We start from the raw sequence: 22,534 nt of genomic DNA on the forward strand, positions 1-22,534 counted from the left end.
AGGTCTTTCGCAAACAAATTGTAGAGTGATAACCGCTTCACCCCATGACACACTACACAAAAAGAAAATCTACTGGCTTTGACAAAATTCCTGAGTTATCAAACCTGCAGATTCTCAAAGAAAGTCAAGCGTTGACCATTTTGCCAATGCCAGGCCCAAGCGTGGACGATGCCACAGCTTCCATCCAGTTGATGTGGTTGGGGTTGGGGAGCCTACCCAGGCAGCACCAGCCATCAGCCCAATATTGGGGATTGATTGCGGATTACTGGCCTACAAGTGGCCCAATGGTGCCAATGAGCTACCAATAATGCGCAGCCATGCAATATCATAAGCATTATTGGCCCAGTGAACTTCACCCATATCTGTTATTGGCTTTCAACCGGCTAACAGCGGTCAATAATGCCCACGCATATGAACCGCTTGCCATTATTGTATACAAAATGAGACAACCTGGTCATTATGGGCCAACCATCTACAATGGTTCGCCAATATCTTCCATACCATGGTGTAATCTGGTAAATATTGTCCGGTCAATAACAACGGCTTCTCAATATTGAGTATATCTAGGCATACAGTGGTCAATAATGTTCAACCAACTTTGGCGGCTTCCTAACATTGTAATATCTAGGTTTCTACTGGTCGATATTGCCTAATGAGCCTTGATGGCTGGCCAGCATTGCACATATCATGGCATAGGTTGGGCAATAATGTTTTGCCAATATGGCTGTCTTGTCAGCATTAAATATATATTGGCATGCATTGGTCAATATTGTTCGGACAGTCATGGTGGCCTGCCAACAATGTATACAGATCGGCTTATAGTGCTCAATATTGTTTGATGGACTCTGATGGCTAACCAGCATTGGAGATATCATGGCATAGCTTGGTTAATTTGTCCGGCCATTATGGTTGTCTTGTTAAAATTTAATATATTTTGGCATGCAGTGGTCAATATTGCCCCACCAGCTTTGGTGGCATATCAACATTGCATATATCTTGGTTTATAATGGTCAATATTTTCTAATGAGCTTTGATGGCTGGCCAGCATTGTACATATAATGGCATAAATTGGTTAATATTGTGCGGCCATTATGGTTGTCTTGTCAGCTATAAATAAATCTTTGCATATATTGGACAATAGTGACCCGCCTGTCATGGTGGCCTGCCAACAATGTATACATATTTTCACGCCACTGACGACGACGAAGGGTTGTGATGGTCTGGGAGAAGAAGAGGAAAAAGCGTTGGTGCCTGGGGCTAGTAGGCTTCACCTTATCCCACTGCCATATCACTGTAAATAACCACCCCTTTGCTATTTCATCGTAACAACTTGGTGGAAGGTGCTCCGTTCGATCCCTAAGGACGGCGCAGCAAGAACAACAGGAGTTTCGACGTAGTCGCCGCCTTGCTGGACTGCCACCGCTTCCAACCATCATGGACCACACCGATTCTAACCGCGCCAGCCGCGACGCTGCAAGCCAGGCTGGTGACAGGCCTGCCCCCTCCAGCTCTATTCCCTGTCAGCCTTACCGGGAACCACGACCGTTTGCAGTAGAGGAAGGTGAGGACGTTGAGAAGTGGCTACTACATTATGAACGAGTTAGTCGGTACAACCGGTGGGACCCTATCACCATGCTCACAAATGTCGTCTTCTTTCTAACTCACACGGCTATGACATGGTTCCAGAATAACGAGGACAATTTGACAACTTGGGAACGGTTGGCACCAAGATCAAACAGCGTTTTGGTGACTCTGTACCGATTAAAAAGCGGGCTGAGCAGACCCTTGCCCTAAGAGCTCAATTGCCGGATGAAACTTGTACCACTTATACAGAAGAGATCCCCAGATTGTGTAGATGTGTCAATTCCAACACGCCCGAAGAAGACAGAGTCGGCCGCATTTTGAAGGGTATCGCGGCTGACGTGTACAACTTTTTAATCGCCAAAGACAGCCTTGAAACCGTCTCCGATGTCAATAAACACATCCGCGCTTTTCAAGCTCTGAAAACGCGTCGTATTGTGCCAAAATTTGGGCGGCTGGCCAACATGCCTACCGTGGCCAGCCTTGATGACCACGCCCAACTAGATCTTCCGTCGACGGTCTGGCAAATCGTGCGGGAAGAACTCCTGCGTCTCAACCCACTTCCCCTGCACGAATCTGCTGAGGTCTCTGTCCAGAGGGTATCTAGACGGCCGGCTTCACCACCACAAGCGATTACCATTCAGCCTTTCCCACAAGCTCCTGAAGTTGCAGCTTCCATTGACTATCCTCCTATGCATTTCGCCAACCGGAATGCGTCGGTGCCTGACGCCCCAAGGTATGACGTCGCCTCAAGTGCACATAGATCTTCCATTCGATCTACCAGGATTCCTGAGCAGTATGAGCATTCAGCCAGACCTACGACGCACCCAGCTGTTCCCTGCTCTTATTCGCAACAGCATTTTTTACCTTCCCCGCCGATATGCTACCGCTGCGGCGTCGAAGGTCACATCGCCAGATACTGCCGCAGTAGGTTCCCACCTCGCTATAACCGTCCGGCGCTTTCAACAGTACCCAACAATCGGCAATACAATCCCGTTTTTCAACAATCAAATACTCAGCGTGGGTATTACCGCAACATCCATAACGAGAATATCCGCGACCACTCCCCTGCATCTGATAGAAGTGTTACTCCACCACCCGCCTTCCGTGCGCGTCGTTCTCCATCACCACGACGGTGCTCCATGTCGCCTCAGCATCCTCAGCAGGAAAACTAACCAGCGCGACCAATGGGGGTGAGGCCGCTGGAAATGTGCTGTGTGCCAACATCCCTCCAACTATAATGCTCAAAAACAAAATTCGTGTGTTTATTGATGGTGTGTATACATTAGCTTTGGTGGATACAGGTGCGACTGTGTCTGTGATAAGTAATCAGTTTAGGCGCTTGTTGGGACGCAAAGTGATGTTTGAATATGACCGTGCTTCAGCGTTTTGTGGTGTGAGTGGAGAGGCGTTGCGGCCACTGGGTGTGTAGTGCGCAAGTGTCTGTGGGTGGTGCAATTTTTCAAGCCGAATTCGTAGTTTTACCCCACTCTACGCTTGACATCATTTTAGGAATGGACTTCTTGAAGTTTTGTGGCGCTACCATGGACTGCCGAAGTCAAGAGGTTCATTCTGACGGCTTGCATCTGCCGACTCTTTTTGAAAGTGGCCGCAATGAAGAAACAGTTTTTAGTATTACCGAAGACACAGTAGTTCCACCTTTGTCTGCCATGTTCGTCCCCGTGTCCGCTCCACTTCTTGACCAGGTTTCATTTCAGGCCGTGGTGCACCCTGTTCACTCAGCATGCCTGAAGAAAAATGTTGTTACCCTCACTGTATGATCTCCGTGCATCACGGTAGTGCCTCGTTATGGACAATCAATCCATCGTCCGAGCCCGCAGTTTTACCAATGGGATTGAAGCTTGCCTCCTGTGAACCCGATGCGCCCCACATCATTGCTTTGGTCACAGATGCTACGAGTGCCACTGTACCTCTGCCTACTGATGAAACTTCGATTTTCCGCATGATCAGCGCCGATCTCAGCTCACCTCAACGCCGTACTCTTGTGGATATTCTTCTACCCTTTTCGCCTATGTTTGACTTTTCTCAAACAGATGGACCGACCTCTCGCCCTGCACATCGAACCCATCATACTATCGACACTGGTTCGGCTCGTCCCATTCGTCAAAAGCCATATCGCGTGTCCCCATCTGAGCGCAAAGTCATTCATGAGCAAGTGGAGGACATGCTACGGAAGAAGGTGATACAGGAGTCATCTAGCCCCTGGGCTGCCCCTGTTATTCTTGTACGCAAGAAAGACGGTTCGTGGCGATTCTGCGTCGATTATCGGCGTCTAAATTCTGTTACGAAAAAGGACGTCTATCCTCTTCCTCGCATAGACGATGCCCTCGACTGCCTCTCTGGTGCGTCCTATTTTTCTTGTCTTGATCTCAGATCTGGCTACTGGCAAATTCCAATGGACCCTGCGGATAAGAAAAAAACAGCCTTCGTAACGCCAGATGGCCTTTATGAGTTTAATATTATGCCATTCGGGCTGTGTAATGCGCCAGCCACATTTGAACGCTTTATGGACACAGTTTTGCGCGGCTTAAAATGGGACATTTGTCTTTGCTATCTGGACGATGTAGTCATATTTGGGAAATCCTTCCAAGAACACAATGACCGTCTAGTACGCGTCTTGAATTGTCTGCACTACGCCGCCCTAATTCTAAACTCGAAAAAGTGCCGCTTTGGAGAGCGCCAAGCGCTGGTGCTAGGACACCTTGTCAATGGTGATGGTGTAATGCCGGATCCCCAGAAAACTGCCGCTGTTGAGTCTTTTAAACCCCCGCAGACAGTGAAGGAGTTGCGCAGTTTTCTAGGGTTGTGTTCGTATTTTAGACGCTTTATACATCGCTTTGCTGACGTTGCTTAGCCATTGACGTGCCTTCTCAACAAAACCTCCACTTTTGACTGGACACGAGACTGCGAAGCGTCATTTCGTCAGCTGAAGTTTCTTTTAATATCGAAACCCATCCTACGTCACTTTGATCCTGCTGCAGTGACAGAAGTTCACACGGACGCTAGTGGAATTGGTCTCGGGGCAGTCCTTGTCCAACGGCAGGATGAACGAGAGCATGTTATCGCGTACGCAAGTCGTACCCTGAGCAAGCCGGAGCGAAACTACAGTCACCGAACAGGAATGCCTGGCTGTAGTTTTCGCTGTGCAGCGTTTCCGTTCATATTTGTACGGACGGTCATTTACTATCGTAACTGACCATCATTCACTCTGTTAGCTGCGGAACCTTCGAGACCCATGTGGTCGCCTCGCACGCTGGGTCCTCCGGTTACAGGAATATGATTTGCCGTGGTGTACAAAAGCGGGAGGCGTCATGCAGACGCAGATTGTTTTTCTAGGATGCCAATGGCCACGACTGGACCTGACAGTGACAATTTCGACAATTATATATCGACAATCGAGCCAGCGTTCCCCGACACGAGTGTTTTCAAAACGGAACAGCAAAATGATAGCAGTCTGCAGCCTCTCTTTGCCGCCGCCGAAGCCAGCGTACCTACAAGCCGTTTTTGTGTGCGTGATGGCCTCCTATGGAAAAAGAGTTATTCGTCTGTCGGCCAGCGATACTTACTCGTAGTTCCCAAGACACTGTGCACGGACGTATTGCATGTTATGCATGATGATCCAACTTCTGGGCATTTGAGATCGGTTCGAACACTCCATCGTGCTCAAGAAAGATTTTACTGGCCCAGAATGCGCTCGACGATTGAACAATACGTTGCCAGTTGCGAGCAATGTCAACGCCACAAATGTCCAACTGCAACTCCATCTGGCTTGCTGTACCCTGTGAAGACCCCGACAGCTCCGTTTGATAAAGTAGGCATTGACCTCGTAGGTCCGTTTCCGAAGTCCGTAGATGAAAATCGCTGGATTGTAATCTGCGTGGACTATCTCACACGTTACTGTGAAACCGCCGCTCTTACATCTGCTACGGCGCATCAGGTGTCGCTTTTCTTGCTGCACTCAGTCATCTTACGACACGGGCCGCCACGAATTGTCATCACTGATCGGGGCCGACAATTCACTGCTGATGTTATTGAAGAGCTCATGCGTTTATGCTCCGTAACTTTCCGACACTCGACGCCATACCATCCCCAGACAAATGGCTTGACTGAGCGCGTCAACAGAACGCTTATCAACATGCTAGCCATGTATGTGGACGCAGGGCATAAGAACTGGGACACCATACTACCCTTCACTGTAAAAACAAAAACACCTTTTTGGGCAATTGTCTGATTCAAAACACCCTTACACCCTGAGTCTAGGGTGTTCGTGCCATTGGAAATCACCTCTTGCATGCCAAAGGGGTGCTTTGGTTGGAGAATATGCCTTAGGGTGTTACGGGCAAGCAATATCACCTCTTGCATGCCAAAGGGGTGCTTTGGTTGGAGAATATGCCTTAGGGTGTTACGGGCAAGCAATATCACCTAACATGGTGGGGGTATATGGCTGCGTAACTTCGTAGCCTTTTATACACAAGCGGCGCTGCTAATATAACCCAACACCTAAATAAAGCACCAAAAGTAACGCTAAAATTAAAATTACACACGAGTGCTTTCTAAAAATGAAACAGAAACTGAAACAAAATTTCACCGCCAGGAGGCCGCCGGTAGCTACGAACGCTCTTTTCAAATTTCACAATATGGCCGTTAGCATTGTGGGGTGCGTTTCGACCACGTTTCGGCGAATGCTGAATGTGCTTCTTCGATTGTGTACCCTAGTGAAATGTGTTGCATTTCCCATGCATATGTGTTACAGAAGTGTGTACGCTTGTGAAGTGCCTTCTACATGTGGTGTTTAACGCAAACGGGCATTTATCGTGTCGGCAAGTGTCCGGGCTTCTTTTTGCTTTGCTCAGGCCGAAGGACTGCTGCACCGCTTTATGTTTGAGATGTTCGAAAGAAGAAGGCATGGACGGTTTTTTTTTCTGCGTGACTAAGATGTATATGCGCCAACTACATTGCACACGCGCTGAAATCGCACTGGTTGTTTCGGTGCCGATGATACGAAGGCGGACAGCGTACTTTGCGGCTGACGCAATCGTCTGTAAAGGTAAGTCTATTCTCACGCATATTGCGCTTTGTGGGAAGAGTGTCCTACCGGATTGCTGCATTCTGTGTCTTTTTGTGCCGGAACGCTACAGAATATGCTGAAATGAAAACGTGAGCCACGCGCTTGTTTTCACCTGGCTGCCAAAATGACATCGCACATGTGGTAGATGTCGCGGCGAGTTACACAGATTTCGCGCAAGAACATCAGTCTCAACTTTCTTGAGCAGAAATAATGTATGTTCTACGTTTCCTTGCATTTTGTACGCGCAGGAGGTTCATGAAACGATTTTCGTTTCTTGACAGTTTGATACTTGCGCTCCGTTCGCAACGACTCGGTTTTGTTCTAACGTTTCCGTTCGTGCGGCAAGGTCATGTTGGCGTACTACCTTAATTCTCCTAGCACTCTCGACTCCCCCCTCCTCCGTTATCTCTTACACTTCGCGCTCGCTCTCCTGAAACCTCTTTCATGCTTCGTCGTCTTCTTGCACTCGGAGCGCTGCGACCCCCCCCCCCCTTTTTTTTTTATTTACTCGGAGCATAGGCGCGCGCCGTCCTGCTGCTCGGGGAGCGTCCTCCCGCAGCCCTTCTGTTTAAACTTTTTGTTCGAGGAGCCTATGTTCGTTCTCGGCGGCCGTTCAGCGCGGCACGCCTCTGCGCTCGTGCTCTCGGCATCGAAGTGCGCTGGTCGGCCGGCCTGATTGCATAATAGTTTATTCCAAACTGCGTAAACTATATGCCGCTATCATCAGCCTATGTTAACTCCCCGCGTCTGGATTTGCCTTTTTTAATCACAATGGGAGCATTTTTCATTTTACGAGGACCATATTTTGCGGTTGCATGGAGTGTGAATTTGCATTTTTATTATGCTGCTTTTGTTATGGCGTTTACTTTCGCTCTCGAAGAATCATTTAGGTACGTATTTTATTTTCAGCAAGACTTCAATTAAGGCTCTTGTACACGTGCTAAGTCAGCTGATGGGGTTCAAACCATCCAGTTTTCTTTATTTTTGTGGTCACATTTCAACATAACTGTTTGACCGCATTACTTGATTTTTGTAGTGTCTTTAGACTAGAATAAATGGATATTCGATACTGATGCCTCAGCATTCAAGTAGAGGTCGACAGCTTGAATTCCGTGGCCAAATATTGTACCGGATGTTGCTATTACAGAGTTTGATTCTGACCAGATGTTTACTTTTTTTTTGTCTTTTGCTTAAATGTACATATGAAGCGCTTATCATAGCCTTAGTCGCATATGTTTACCTTCTTTGCTCATCACAGTGCGCATATTGCAGGCAAATTTGTGACTTACTGTTATTAAAAAATTTGTAATGTATGTGTTGAAAGCAGTTTACTGATTTAAAGGGCCCAGAAAACAATTTGACTTTCATATGCTAACGATGCATGTCTGTAGATTGTCTCTAAGAATTGAAGCCTACTTTTTAAAGCTGAGCGGGGACCCTTAGTTTAGAGATATATTACATATTTTATTGCCATTCAGCCGTGTGCCAAGTTGAGGGAAGGAGGATTATAATTTTTGCTTTGTTATTTTTTATATTAGACTTTCCTTAATATTGCTTGCAGTTTGGCGATGAGTGGCAAAATACTGATGGTTTTTGCAGTTTTCTAACCTTAGTAAATATTTGTATTTGCTGCTTGCTAATGCCAGTTTTTTTTTAGATATGTACAAAGGCATCAATTGCCTTAGCTTTTGTACAATGATTTTTAATATTCAGTTACTTGAAACATTGAGTAAAATGAATTCTTTATGGCTACCATTCACACAAACTTGCAGTTCTTACATGACGTCAACATGCTGATCAAGAAGGACGGCAAAGAGGCAGTTGAAATTGGCCTTAACAAGACACTTGTCTTGGTTTTGAAGGACACCATTCGTGCAAGAAAAAAGGACATTGCCCGGGTGCTCGAAGTATGTTCTGAGGGAATGCGTGAAAGGAGAAAGAAGCGTAAGTATTAAGCTGTTTAGTTCTGTTTGCTGCATGTGCTATCTAATCGGCAGTTTTTCGCTAAATGCCTACATTTTTGCCATTTTGCATTGCCTTATAGACATACTAAAACATGGCTGAGCATCAGAAAGAATAATAAAACCATAACTAGCCTGTGCATTTCTTCATATGTAACAATTTTCGCATTAGCTAAATTTAAATTACCTATTGTTCTTCTTCATTGTAATGGTGCAGCCTTTTCGAATCTGTTCAACTAGTAGCAGAGAATTAGGTGATACCTGATTCGAATCTTCACAAGCTTTGCTAATTTTTGCTGTCAGATGTTTGGCTTTCAGTTTGCGTGCCTCTACATGTTTTGAATTTTGTTTATTTGCCTTCCTAAATTAGACAATAAATTATCGCCTGAAAACTCGGCTGTCTCTTTTTACCTGCAAGGAGGTACACCATTGTTGTGTTGCTAATTTCTATTGTAGATGTACAGACAGTATGCATTATGCAACTCTTGGCAAACATTGGGAACCAGCCGGGAGCTCTGGATGTTGTTTGTATCATTTCTAAGTTTTCTCTTTGTCATTTGAATATTCAGGAAACCTACTTGAAACCGACATTATTAGCGAATTTTCTTTGTTTCTAAAATGGTTTAACGTCTAACTTGTAATATGTATTAGTGATTCATAATTCAAATAGAAATACTACACAAGTTTTCATCACAACTGTGAATTCATTGCTGTGAAAGGATTATTTGCACTGTAAGTACAATCAAAAGCACTTTTAAGAGACTCCTGCCATCACATGCTTACCACGTCGTATTGCATACAAGAGTCACCTGATGAAGGACGGGTAATGTCATGATTGGTGCAGTGTGCCATTTGACTAAGCACTCTGCTGCAGTGGACCAGCAGTGCTTTATCAGATGGCTCTTGCAGGCAGCTTGGTGGGGTTTAGCATTTGCTGGAAAGGGGTCTCTCAACCTGCTCATGCATGCTAGTACCTAACATATGTTCCTAAATATCTGGAATATATAATCTGAGACTGCTTCAAAAGAAATATTTGCCACACTGTCGTATCCTACAGGCTTCTGAAGGTGGGTAATGCAGTTTAATAGTTGTTTTAAAAAAATGCTGTAATTTGCTAGCCAAGTTTGAAATGATGTAATAATTTTAATTCTTCTGAGATTAGGTTCACCACATTGGTTGGGAGAAAATACTGCTGTGTTTCAAGGTTCATGCTGTATAAACATAATGCCTTCAACTACAGATGCTAACATTTCATGCATTAACCATGTGGCACTGTCATAGACATTCTCATTTATAGTAAACATTCTCAATAAATCCAAATTGTTATTTTTGCATTTCAAGTTAGTCAACATATTTTTAGTTTTTGAACCTTTAGTATTTCAATGTGCTCAGACTGCCTGCCGCTATAACGATTACAACTTCTTGAACACTTGAGCTTCCTGCCGCCTCTTGAGGCTCACCACTGATGTTCTGGATGTCTATGCATACAATGTGCTATGCGTGGAAAATGTTTTAACATGCCATGCTTCAGTGTTGACATTTTTTAGAGCTTCTGCTGTTTGGTTGTTTGGTAATGCTCTGCTGTTGCACATGTAATTGTCGCTCAACTCAAAGCTCCAGTGTACACTTTCAATGAATAATGTGTGATGAAGTTTCAGAGCTGCCACATAGAGCAGCGAGAACACTTTTTCCTTGTTACTAAACCTTAAATGTAAACACTTCAAGGAGCATTGCGATGACCTAGGGCTTGGCTGGTTCATACTTAGCACAAGAAGACGTGCAAAAGTTCAGAAATGCATTATGTGTTATGTATTACATGCAGTGTTTTTTTTTTTTTGTAGTGCCTCATCACTAAGTATGCTCTTTCCACGTTTTTTTTTTTTGTTTGGTTCTGCAGTATCTACTTGGCCAGTGCAGGGCATGCTGTAGGCCTTGTGTGAAGCCTTCAATTTAGCCAGCTATGAATATTTTAGTAGGAAACACCGTGCTCCAGTGCTGTTTATTGCTTATTTGCATTTTTAACTCATAATAAGCATTCCAGTTCATGTGAAATGAAAAGTTTGTGGGGCAGCATTGAAGTTCTCTACACCAGGTGCTTTTGATGAGTGTAGCCATTTTTGTTTGATAAAATAGCTTGCATAATCTAAAATTACCATGCAACAGCATGCTGCATGAATAAAAATGGGTTGACCTTATGTGCTCTCATTTATGACTTGATCAGACTGCTGGCTTTGTGCCTCCTGAACCAACCATAACAGTATACTCTGCATTGTTAATTGTGAGATAACCACCAGTGGTTTCCTATAGGGCCCTTTTCCAGCACACTGCTTTACACTAAAGGGGCATTGGCATATTCTAAATATAGAGTAGAAAATATGTTGAATTTGCTTTTTGCCAGGTGCAGTGCATATTTATACAGCTGCTCTATTATGCACTTCTTTCACAATTTTATCAAGGAACAGGAAGAGAAGCCTGCCACGCCGTGCGTCGGATATACTGGGAGCAGCATAAAAGAAGCTGAATAGCATTTCCCCTTCATTCAGCAGCGGAAGCTTTTTCGAGTCATCGACTCTACTTAGGGTATTGTTCCAATAATGGGTCGATTTTGGCTGTTCAATCTGACATATGACAAGGGGTCCGACAATTTGTGCTGCATTAAAGAGCACCTCTTTTTGGGCGTCTGCGTGTCGAAGCCAAGATTCGCTGCACGACGCATTATTTTATCGCTTAAGGCCGAATTTTATGCAAGCACACGCGTTGACACTGACAAAGCATAGTATTAATATTGTGTACTGCGGTTATTGTTGCATGCGACTAAACGTTTTGTTGTTGTTTTTTTCAGAAATATCACCATGCTGTTGTGTTCATTGTTCGGTTCTGTTTTTGAAAAAAATTGTATACTTTGTTGTCTGCATTTGTTGGAACTGTTTTGCTTCTTTCATTTTTTTAGGTATTTACGTACATACCATGTATGTTTTTGCCCGTCTGCTAGGCTCTCGGTGGAGAGTGGCAGTATTGTTAAATAAATGAGGTTCCATAGCGCGCATCAATGAAGAAACAGAACACAAGTGCCCCCCTGCCCCCCCCCCCCCCTCCACCAGCACCCGAGCACCCACTAGCCCGAACCCTGACCTTTCTATGCCGAATAAAAGACTTCCAGTTTCCTTCTGTGTGACATTTTTTTGTAACATGCTCTGTGAATTTGAAAAAACAATCATACTGGCATGGGCCATTCGAGATGTCAAAATAATGGCATGCAGCATCTCTTTACATGCTCATTTGGCATTACAGGTGGTTAAAAGGAATACCATTAAGCTTGATTGCAAATGTGCACATAGGAAAAGCATTAAGGAACGTGTAGTGGCAAAAGTAATTCTTAATTAGGGAATGCAATATATGGACGTTATCCGCACTGATTTTTATCAAGGGGTGTAAGGGTGCAATGCCACTGCTTCTACCCTGCAATAGGGTGTAAAGGTGGTGAAAACACCCCAGTGCATTGGCCCCATAGAAGGGTGTTATGACCAACCGAAGCACCATCTTTGAGGGTGTACTGGCACTCTGAAGCCACTTTTTTTCAAGGGTGCATGGGTGTTAGTTATAGACATGCGAGAACACCTAATAAGGTGTTTTTGTTTTTACAGTGTTCATCACGTATGCGTTTAATACCGCCACGCATGAGACGACTGGGTACAGTCCATTTTTCCTTCTCTATGCCAGACCGCCACGCTACCCCCTGGATACTATCCTGCCCTTCACAAGCCGTGAAGACCCCTGCCTGGCTGAGACCCTCTGTAGCTTAGGCTGAGTAGGGGGGAAATGTCACGCCACTGATGATGACGAAGGGTTGTGATGGTCTGGAGAAGAAGAAGAAAAAGCGTTGGTGCCTGGGGCTAGTAGGCTTCACCTTATCCCACTGCCATATCACTCTAAATAAACACCCCTTTGCTATTTCATCGTAACAATATTGCATTATATTGTTCAATATTGTTCGATGGACTGGGATGGCTAGCCAGCATTGCACCCTAATGGCATAGGTTGGGCAATAATGTTCTGCCAGTATGGGTGGCTTGTCAACATGGAATATGGACATAGATTGGTCAATATTGTCCGTCAGCTTTGGTGGCATCCCAATATTTTATATATCGCGGTTTCTAGTAGTCAATATTGTCTAACGACCTTTGATGGCTGGTCACCATTGCACATTTCAGGCTGCGGCGGCGCTAAAAAAACAGTAGAAGGAGCTCTGACTGACACAGACATTTTTCAATGTGCATGTATCCCAATATGACAGTGGTTTTGGGCTAATTTCGTCCCAACTAAATTTTTCGCTGGCCCGGACATCAGTTTACGATCAACTGAGTGAAGATTGCTGGAAAACGTATCAACAACCTTAGATATGCGGATGATACCACTTTAATGGCAGAAAATGAAGTGGAACTCAAGAGACTTCTGATGCGCGTACAAGAAGAGAGTGAGACGTTTGGGCTTAAACTGAACATTAAAAAGAGAAAGATCATGGCGTCTTGCCCTATCAAGTCCTGGAGCATCAATGGACAAGAAGTGGAAGCTGGGACAGATTTTCTCTTCTTGGGCTCCAAGATTACCTCGGAAGGAGACTGCAGCCATGAAATTAGGAGACGCCTGCTTCTGGGAAAGAGAGCAATGGTTAGCCTTGACCACCTAGTAAAGAGCAGAGACATTGGTCTGCCAACCAAGATCCGTATAACTCGTGCTATGGTCTTTCCAGTTGTTATGTATGGATGCGAGAGTTGGACTGTGAAAAAGGCTGACCGCCGAAGAATTGACGCGTTTGAATTGTGGTGTTGGCGAAGACTCTTGAGAGTTCCTTGGACTGCCAGAAGATCAAATCAGTCGATATTGTCGACCATAAGCCCTGACTGCTCATTGGAGGGTCAAATTCTAAAGTTAAAGCTCAGCTACTTTGGTCATCTGATGAGAAGAGAGGAGTCGCTGGAGAAAGATTTGATGTTGGGAAAGGTTGAGGGTCGCCGGAGAAGGGGTAGGCAGCGAACGCGATGGTTAGATGGCATCCTCGAGTCACTGCAGATGAAGTTATGTGATGCTAGGAAGATAGTGAGAGACCGGAAATTATTCATTTCAAAGGGGTGGATGTAGGGGAGACTTTACAGATACTGGGTGGGGTCCCTAGTACGGGACCCCAGTGGCGTCGGCCGCTGCCCGGGCGCGCTCGACCAAGGCCTTTTGGGCCTGCAGGTCATAGCAGCCGAGCAGGGTCGCCTTCCAGTCCTCCCGAGTGGGGTTGGGGTGAAGAGGAATAGCTGGGTTGGATGGGCAAGCCCACACCATGTGGTAGATGTCCGAAGACTTCTCCGCACAGTGCGGACAACTGCCCGTGAAGGAGGGATTAAAATGTTTTAGTGCTGCCGGGCACAGCAGAGTGTTGGTATACAAACGGAGTAGAAGCCGCTCCTCCGTCTTAGATAGACCTTTACTCGAGCGAGGGTAAAGTCTATGACAAGATTGATAGTAAAGAACAATGTCTTTAAAAGAATACGCGGGTTCGAATTCGAGATCCTGATCTAGGGGGTCAAGATGGGAAGGCCGGAAAGAGAGCGCGCGGGCGGCGGCGTCGGCTGCCTCATTCCCTTCGAGACCCATATGAGCAGGAGCCCATACTATTTTCCGGTAAGCGGGGTCCCCGGTATAGGTACAATTTTGAAGTAGTCGGTAGGCTAAGTATGGTGCCCAGCCTTGCTCGACGTTCCGACAGGCCCCTCGCGAGTCGGAGATAATTGTTTTAGAATCAGTGTGAGTAGCTGCCAGCGCAATGGCGACCTCCTCCGCGTGGGTTATGTCACGGGCGCGAAATGTAAGCCCGTTAACAGTTTTGGACTGGTGGACAACTGCGGCCGTGTACCATCCCCCATGGTGGGGGCCGGAGGCGTCCACGTAGTAAATGCCGGGTTTCGACCCATAATGGCGGCCCAGGGCTTCCGCCCGCGCCAGGCGCCGGCCATTGTGGTCTTCACGTGTCATGTTTTGGGGAAGAGGGCGTACGTGGAGGGCGCATCTCCACTCGAAAGGGAGGCGTACACGATCTTCCGTAAGGGTGGTATGTTGGATGTGTAGCCGGGCAAGGAGGCGGCGACCCGACAGTGTTTTAGAAAGACGTGTGTATTGGTTGGTTAAGTGAGCCTCTCGGATCTCCCGGAACGTACTCACCATGCCCAGGCCCAGTAGACGCTGGTTGGAGGTGTTCACGGGGAGATCGAGGGCTCACTTAAAAATTTTGCGCAGGACGACTTCGAGTGCATCCTCGTCTTGTTTCCGAAGGTGGAGGTAAGGAGTCGAATACAAGATTCGACTGGTCACAAATGCATGCGCCAGCCGCAAGGCGTCTTTGCACCGCAACCCCCCACGTTTGTTAGAAACCCGGCGGACCATGTGGCCCACCTGGTCCCCCACCTTACGGAGTTTCGCCAAGGTAGTGTCCGACCGTCTATGTTGATGAATGAAGAGCCCCAGTACCCGGACTTCTGTTCGTTCAGGAATTGATCCTGTCTCTAAAAAAAGCTAAATTTTGGCCGTACACTTTGGTGAGGGGCGTATGTGTACAAATTCAGATTTTTGAGGGGAGCACTGAAGGCCGCAGCGGCGAACATAACGGTCCACTATGGTTGCCGCTTGCTGCAGGCTGGCCTCAATATCTCCAAGAGAACCGTGCGTGGCCCACAGGGTGATGTCATCGGCATACAGCGCATGCTGCACACCAGCGACAGCACCCAACTGGGCCGGCAGGTGCATCATAGCCAGATTGAATAACAGAGGAGACAGCACTGCACCCTGTGGTGTTCCTCTGGTTCCAAGTTGGAACGGGCCATGTTCGGTGTCCTGGATTTTAATGTAGCATTGGCGATCTGTCAAAAATTGCCGAATGTATCTGAACGCGTTGCGTCCGCAACCGGTTTGTGAAAGATGAGTGAGTATTACCTCATGAGTAACATTGTCAAATGCTCCTTTCAAGTCTAAGGCGAGTATGACCTTGTCGTTGTGAGGGCATTCGACAGGGTCAAGAACGTCCCGATTAAGTTGTAGCAAAACATCCTGTGCGGACCTGTACGGGCGAAATCCGAACATGGAGTCTGCGAAGATGTGTTGATTTTCCATGAACTCGGACAACCTGTCACGCACCATCGTCTCCATTAGTTTGCCCGAACACGAGGTTAGAGAGATGGGGCGAAGGTTGTCCGTGTTGATAACCTTGCCAGCTTTTGGAATGAAAGTGACCAGAGCAGTCTTCCAATCGATGGGGAGTGGCGCGTCCCCAAGCCAAATTGAATTGATGTAATCCAATAAGGACTGGTAGGCCGGGTCGGGTAATTTAGCTAGTAATTTGACAGTAATTTTGTCCCGACCCGGGGCTGTGCCACGTTTCATATTCGCCAGGGCCGCCCGCAGATCGTGGAGCTGAAACGGCTGATCCAGCTCAGCGTTCTCTGAACCTGCATAAGAGTGCGCCGGTCCGCGGGGGTCCTGGGTAGTGCACAAGTATTGGTCCCGCAACTTGTGCGCTAGCTGAGTTGTGTTGCCCTGAAAGCTGTGTATGGCACGTTGTAGATGTTTCTGAGTTTCTGTGTGTGTCTGCGTTGGGTCGATAAGAGCGCGGAAGAGCCGCCAGGTGTTCCTGCTGGACATCTCCCGCGCCGCCGTGTTGCAACGATCCACAAAGTTGGCGTCTGCGAGCTGGGCCGCATACTCGGCCGCCTGCTGGGTGAGCTCGGAAATTCGAGCCTTAAGTTTACGGTTATGCTTTTGTCGGCGCCACCGGCGGACAAGGCAATGCCGCGCTTCCCAGAGGTGGAGGAGGTGGTTATCTACGTCTGATACCGCCTCGGAAAGCTGAATTTTGGTTTCGGTGGAGCGAAGGCTAGAAACCAATTGTTCGGACCATGACTGGTAGCCTTGCTTGAATATAGATGTAGTTGTGTTGTAATTTTTCCTAAATTTGGACAAGTCTGGGAGTCGAGCCTGTGTTGTGGGTTTTGCTAATGGTCTGGTCCGAATTGTAGTGTTTAGTATACAGTGGTCGCTACCGAGGGTTTCCTCAGTGTTGACCCAATCAGCATACTGAATGTTGTGGGTAAAGGTTAAATCCGGACACGTATCCCGAGTCACGGAGTTACCTATACGTGTTGGATGGACAGGGTCTGTGTGAAGAGTGAGGCCCAACGTAGACGCAAGCTCCGCCAACTTGCGTCCCCGTTTCTCTTCACGGCGGTACCCCCAGACTCGAGTGGGGGCGTTAAAATCGCCCACAATCAAGAGGGGGTCCCGACCCGCAGCTTTCAGCGCATGGCTGAAAAGGTCCGAGAATGATACATTCGGCAATTTGGGTGGGCAGTAGACATTTAGAATGTGCAGTGGTGGGTCCTGCTTGCGGAGGGGGAGGAGAGTCACCATTACATGGGAATAGCCAAGTTGGAGGTTCAAGTCGACCATATTTGCTGTGTAATTTTTATGAACGCATAGACAAGACGAGGGGTCCTGCTGAAACGTCGTATAGCTTGTTAGGGTGGCGCCTCTTCCTGGCTCCTGAAGGGCCACCACGGCGGGCATATGCTCGAAAGTTGAGATGAAAAGCCGAAGGTCGGCCCGCTTAGGGCGAGACCGCAGCCCTCGGCAGTTCCATTGAGTTACGTGTGATGGGGGAGGCCAATTTAGATGAGGGGGAACGCCTATACCGAGGTTGTCCCGCCATGTTCAGGTTTTGGGGTTAGAGGAGGGAAGGTAGAGGCCCCGGAGCCATCAACCCGGGGCTGAAATTCAGCTCCTGGGAGGGGGCAGCTATCTTCCTCATTTTCGATGTCAATTTCTCGATGTGAAAATTTTGAGGGCCGGCTGGATACGTTTTTGAGAGGAGCGGCCCGGCGAGACGTGCGGGGGAGATTCGCGACATGTTGAGCGATCATGGTAGGAAGAGCCTCCATGACTTTGGCAATGATACGCTCCATTGCCGTCCCGATAAGGGTTTCGAATTTGGCGTTAAGGCGGGCCTCAAGAATGGCCACGAAGGAGTCCGAGGTCACCGGTGCCGCCGCATCGCTCTCCATGGCTTCTGCTTGGGGGGCAGGTTGTGGGGGAGGAGCAGTTTTAGTTTCAAGGGCTTCAATTTTGGCAAGTAGCATCTCGTTTTGGACCCGGAGAGAAGCTACCAGGTTATGAAGCTCGGCGTCGGCCGCCGAGCGAGCGTGAGGAGAAGGGGGGTGGGAGGAGGAGGCAACCCTACGCGAGCCGCTCACCTGTTTTCCTTTTTTCCCCGCATTTGCCCAGGCACCGCTTTCGCCTTGCTTGAGTTGCGTGACATGGTCCATAGGGTCACGAAGAGTCGGACACGACTGAACGACTGAACTGGAACTGGTAGAAGATATTCATATGCCATACGTACTTTGGGACACCATATATATCTTTTTTTGGGATTAATGCACAGATTGTCTTAAAACTGTTTCAGTGAGCTGACCACACAAAATGCACAGAAGCGCCCATCACGGAAAATGTAGAATATATTTTTCTGAATATGTATTTCCTGATTAATTATTGTTGCCGATGACCTGCGATTATACTTGACGATTTTGGTACAGTACTCTTTCATTTACGATTTTAGGCATGATTAATTGTTATGTAAAATTCTGCATATAATATCTTCGAGACAATTCCAGCAGACTAGAGGGCCGGATGTCGATCACGCGTGGACGTAGCTAGCACAGATAGTGTTCCAAACTTTAGCCATGCAAGTGTTGAAAAAATTCCGTCAGCACGTGGAATCTACACTGCCGAAATTTGCGAAGGCGAGATTAATGATGCTGCATACGGTGCATCACGTATCATTATCGTTATCAACTAAACGCAGCGTCATTACCATTGATACTGTCATCATTGTCTTTACCACTAATTGCGGCGTCATTCTCGTCGCTATCATCACTTTAGACAAGGAGAATTATATATGCTGCTTGTTTCGCGATCCAGTGTTTAGCGCAGTTGGTTAAAGCGCTAGCGAGGCTAGGAGTCCGATTCCCGGTGGAGACGATTTGTTTTTCTGATCTCGTCAAACCAGGATGATTGAAAGTGATAGACACATCAGTGCACAGATCCTGAACACATCTCGGCAACAACAAATTTCGCGCATGGAATTTCGTTTTATGGGTCTATATATACGCATACGAGTGCACAAGCATACGCACAAGCTCGAGCACACATCTGACAAGCAAAAGTTTAATAGATGCGTGTCCGCGAAAAACGAAAAAACTCCTGCGCAGTCAAGAAACGCAAGGTACTCAAATGCAAAGAACGCAACAGAACGAGTAAGTCGCTTGAACAAACACCAGTGGCTACGTTTGGATAGTAAACGAAGAAACGATCGAATATATCCGGTGAATCCACATCCTGTAAACGTTTGTCTATGATCGGAAACACGCACGCGTAGCATCATTATTTCCGCCTTTTTTTACGCGATAGAAAGACCCCTACATATGTTCAAGCGATAGCAGAGGTGGGAGAGATCGATCGTGCTAGCCAATCAAACACTCACTCCATGATTCGTCATTACGCTAGCTGTTTTCGGCATTCAGCATCAGCACCGACTATACCACGCCTCAATACTAGCTGTTCTTATAGACAGATATGTTGGGCTGCTTTCAAGGCCTTCCAGTTGTAATATCTCAGTTCAGTTCAGTCATTCAGTCGTGTCCGACTTTTCGTGACCCTATGGACCATGTCACGCCACGCTTTCCGGTCTCTCACTATCTTCCTAACATCACATAACTTCATCTGCAGTGCCTCGAGGATGCCATCTAACCATCGCGTTCGCTGCCTGCCCCTTCTCCGGCGACCCTCAACCTTTCCCAACATCAAATCTTTCTCCAGCGACTCCTCTCTTCTCATCAGATGACCAAAGTAGCTGAGCTTTAACTTTAGAATTTGACCCTCCAATGAGCAGTCAGGGTTTATGGTCGACAATATCGACTGATTTGATCGTCTGGCAGTCCAAGGAACTCTCAAGAGTCTTCGCCAGCACCACAATTCAAACGCGTCAATTCTTCGGCGGTCAGCCTTTTTCACAGTCCAACTCTCGCATCCATACAGTTCTAATATCTACTAAACACAAATTTGCATCTTATTCCTGTACTCTTTAGCGCTTTGCTGTGGGCTTCAGCAACAGACAGATAAAGACTGAACGACTTTGGCCATCGGTGTAGCAGCGCAAAAAATTTTTCAGCTCAAAGAAAAAATGCAAGCAACATATATTCTACGCTATGTCTAGCTAATTCACTCGACAAGAAAAGAAATCTGAACTGTATTGGAAGGGTTCGTATTCTAATGCGGCGTAAATCGCACACTGCCGAAACGTTGTGTGCATGTGGAAGATAATAAAAAAAAAATCAACAGCACTACATGTGGCAAGGCAAACGAAAAAAAATAAAAATTTAAAACAATTACCTACATTGCAATGAATGCGCGCTCATGTGTCGCCAGCATATATGGTAACAAAATTGAAATTGCATAATAACGATGCTCTCTATGAAGTTATTTTTGTTCAAAAGCTGCAATACATGGCTCATAATGATGCATTTGACTACAGCTTTTGACAGCGTTCTCCTAAGCACTGATCAGAAACTATTCTACAGGCATTCTATGCCTTATTATCCAACCTTATAATCACTAATGGCAGCGTTTGGGCGAGTTGGTTAGACATGTTAAACCTGGAAAGCGCATAAAAACAACGGACAACAGCAAGAGACAGACACACGAGCGCTTACTTCCAACTGATTTTTAGTTTCATGCGAGAAGCAGAATATATGTACACTTCAGATCACATCCGCATGCGAAGAAAACTCAAGAAAAAATATTATCTGGCTGCACATGTAAAAGATGAAAGATATGCAATCTCTTTCTCAGACAGCAAAATCGACGCACCACATGTGCAGCCAGATAATATTTTTTCTTGTTTGAGTTTTCTTCGCATGCGCATGTGATCTGAAGTGTACATATATTCTGCTTCTCGCATGAAACTAAAAATCAGTTGTAAGTAAGCGCTCGTGTGTCTGTCTCTTGCTGTTGTCCGTTGTTTTTATGCGCTTTCCAGGTTTAACATATAAACACCGCACCGAAGGCGTTCCCTCCAGAGAAATAAACAATTCTATCCCATCGTGTCAACCAGGTAGCTAATGGCAATTCATATATATTAAAATGTAATGCGAGTGCGTTATTTAGGCAGTTTTTGGGCATTTTTAGAGAACACCACTCCCGAAGAATTTAACACATAATTGAGAATTAGGTTTCCTCTCTGTAATATTCTGCCTCTTTGACAAGCGCAGCTTCCGCGGGCTGAAAGATGATTTTACCGCGCTTCTTTCTGAGGACTACACCTTGTCCCTAGTTCGTAGATATAGTTTCAATGTTGACCCTTGCTTTCTTTCTATTCTTTCTTTACTGCCAATTTAGTTCTTCAGGTCTTAGCTCGTCGAGTATTTTGTATTTCTTGCTGCTTTATATGCCCACGTTTAGTTCTATGCGGATTTTTTCTTGCTCTAAACGTCAACCTGATTTGAAAAATAAATAAAAATTAGTAACATGGGAATTTTAACATTGAAGTGCCCAAAGTTATGGTCGTTTTCTGTTTTCTTTCCCTTAATAGGAATACAGCAAGTATACGGGCTGCTACATCGCTCAGTTGCGCGTCATGACGTTTCAAGAGCACTCCGTCATGAACCTGTGCGCCATCTTTAGTAAAAAAATATGTCCATTTGTTCGAACAAAGAACGATTCCGTGAAAACTGAAGATTGTTTTACGTATGTGATTGTTACTGAAACACTAGGTAAAACGCATTTTGCATAAACAAAAAAAAAATGTAGCGAAATTATCGTGCCACTGAAAACGTTACCGAGCCAACAGTCGAGGCGACCAAAGAGCTACGAACGCACTTCTCGTTGTTTTAGCGAAGCCGAGGATAAAACTGCGCATTCCTTCTAACAAGCTTGGCGCAAAGAACATATGGCTTCCATTCTCTCGTCCTTTCGTCGCCTCTCCGCCCGAGGGCCTTGGCTAAAGCAATTTTCCAAACCGCTTTCAACTTCATATCTTGTAACCTTTTCTCCCCGTGAAGCAGTCATCGCGGATGGGCAGCGACTTTCACTGCCCTTTCTTTCTTCCCGACAGGGCATACCTTGCTCACAATGCCCCCCACTCTACTCTCCCGAACTCTTCCCTTCCTTCCCGCCAACTTCTTCTTCTTCTAGGATCTGTGAGATATGCTCGGGTGAGGGGTAGGGGGGGGGGATACCGGACGCGGGTTATACCGGCCTAATGTCGCGGCGGCACTCTTGGCGTCCAGGGGAAGGGGAGATGGGACGTGGGGAGGGGTGGGGGGAGCCAACTTTCTTGGCCGGCAGCCTTGTGGGCTCGCGCGGTCCTATGGGACCTCTTTGATTTCTCTTACCACCTTTCGAGCTTTATGCTTCCTCATTCGACAGATCTCAAACAAAAAAGAGAGAGAGAGAGAGAGTGAAAACACAACGACCCTTCTGCCCCCTTCCAAACTTGCCTCGAAACTCGACACAAGCGGCTGATTCAGAGGCGTCCGGCCGGCCACACAATCCCCACCCGCTCGAGCTGCTCGAGCTCCCGCAGCTTTGGACAGCAGAACCGAAAAACCAAGCATTGTGAAAGTTTCAATCCGTTTTAATGACCATGCCTGAAAAATGATAACTGTGAGTACCATCAGCATTTTAAGTTGTTTTTCATAACTGAGCTTTCTGAGATTATTTCTTGCTTTGTCTCGTTGTAATATCGCTACTTTTTCTTACCACGTGTAATAAATCATCAGATCACTGGGATGTACTTTGCGTGGCAACATTCATTTTG

At 46.5% G+C, this 22,534-nt stretch overlaps 1 pseudogene; it reads right to left on the minus strand.

The window, feature by feature from the left end:
- Window positions 1-13,800: 13,800 nt before the first annotated feature.
- On the minus strand, window positions 13,801-17,374 carry LOC146171576 (uncharacterized; annotated as a pseudogene).
- Window positions 17,375-22,534: the final 5,160 nt, after the last annotated feature.

The sequence above is a fragment of the Amblyomma maculatum genome, unplaced genomic scaffold (genome assembly GCF_055883805.1).
Source record: "Amblyomma maculatum isolate TAMU_Amacu unplaced genomic scaffold, ASM5588380v1 scaffold_19, whole genome shotgun sequence".
Classification (NCBI taxonomy): domain Eukaryota; kingdom Metazoa; phylum Arthropoda; class Arachnida; order Ixodida; family Ixodidae; genus Amblyomma; species Amblyomma maculatum.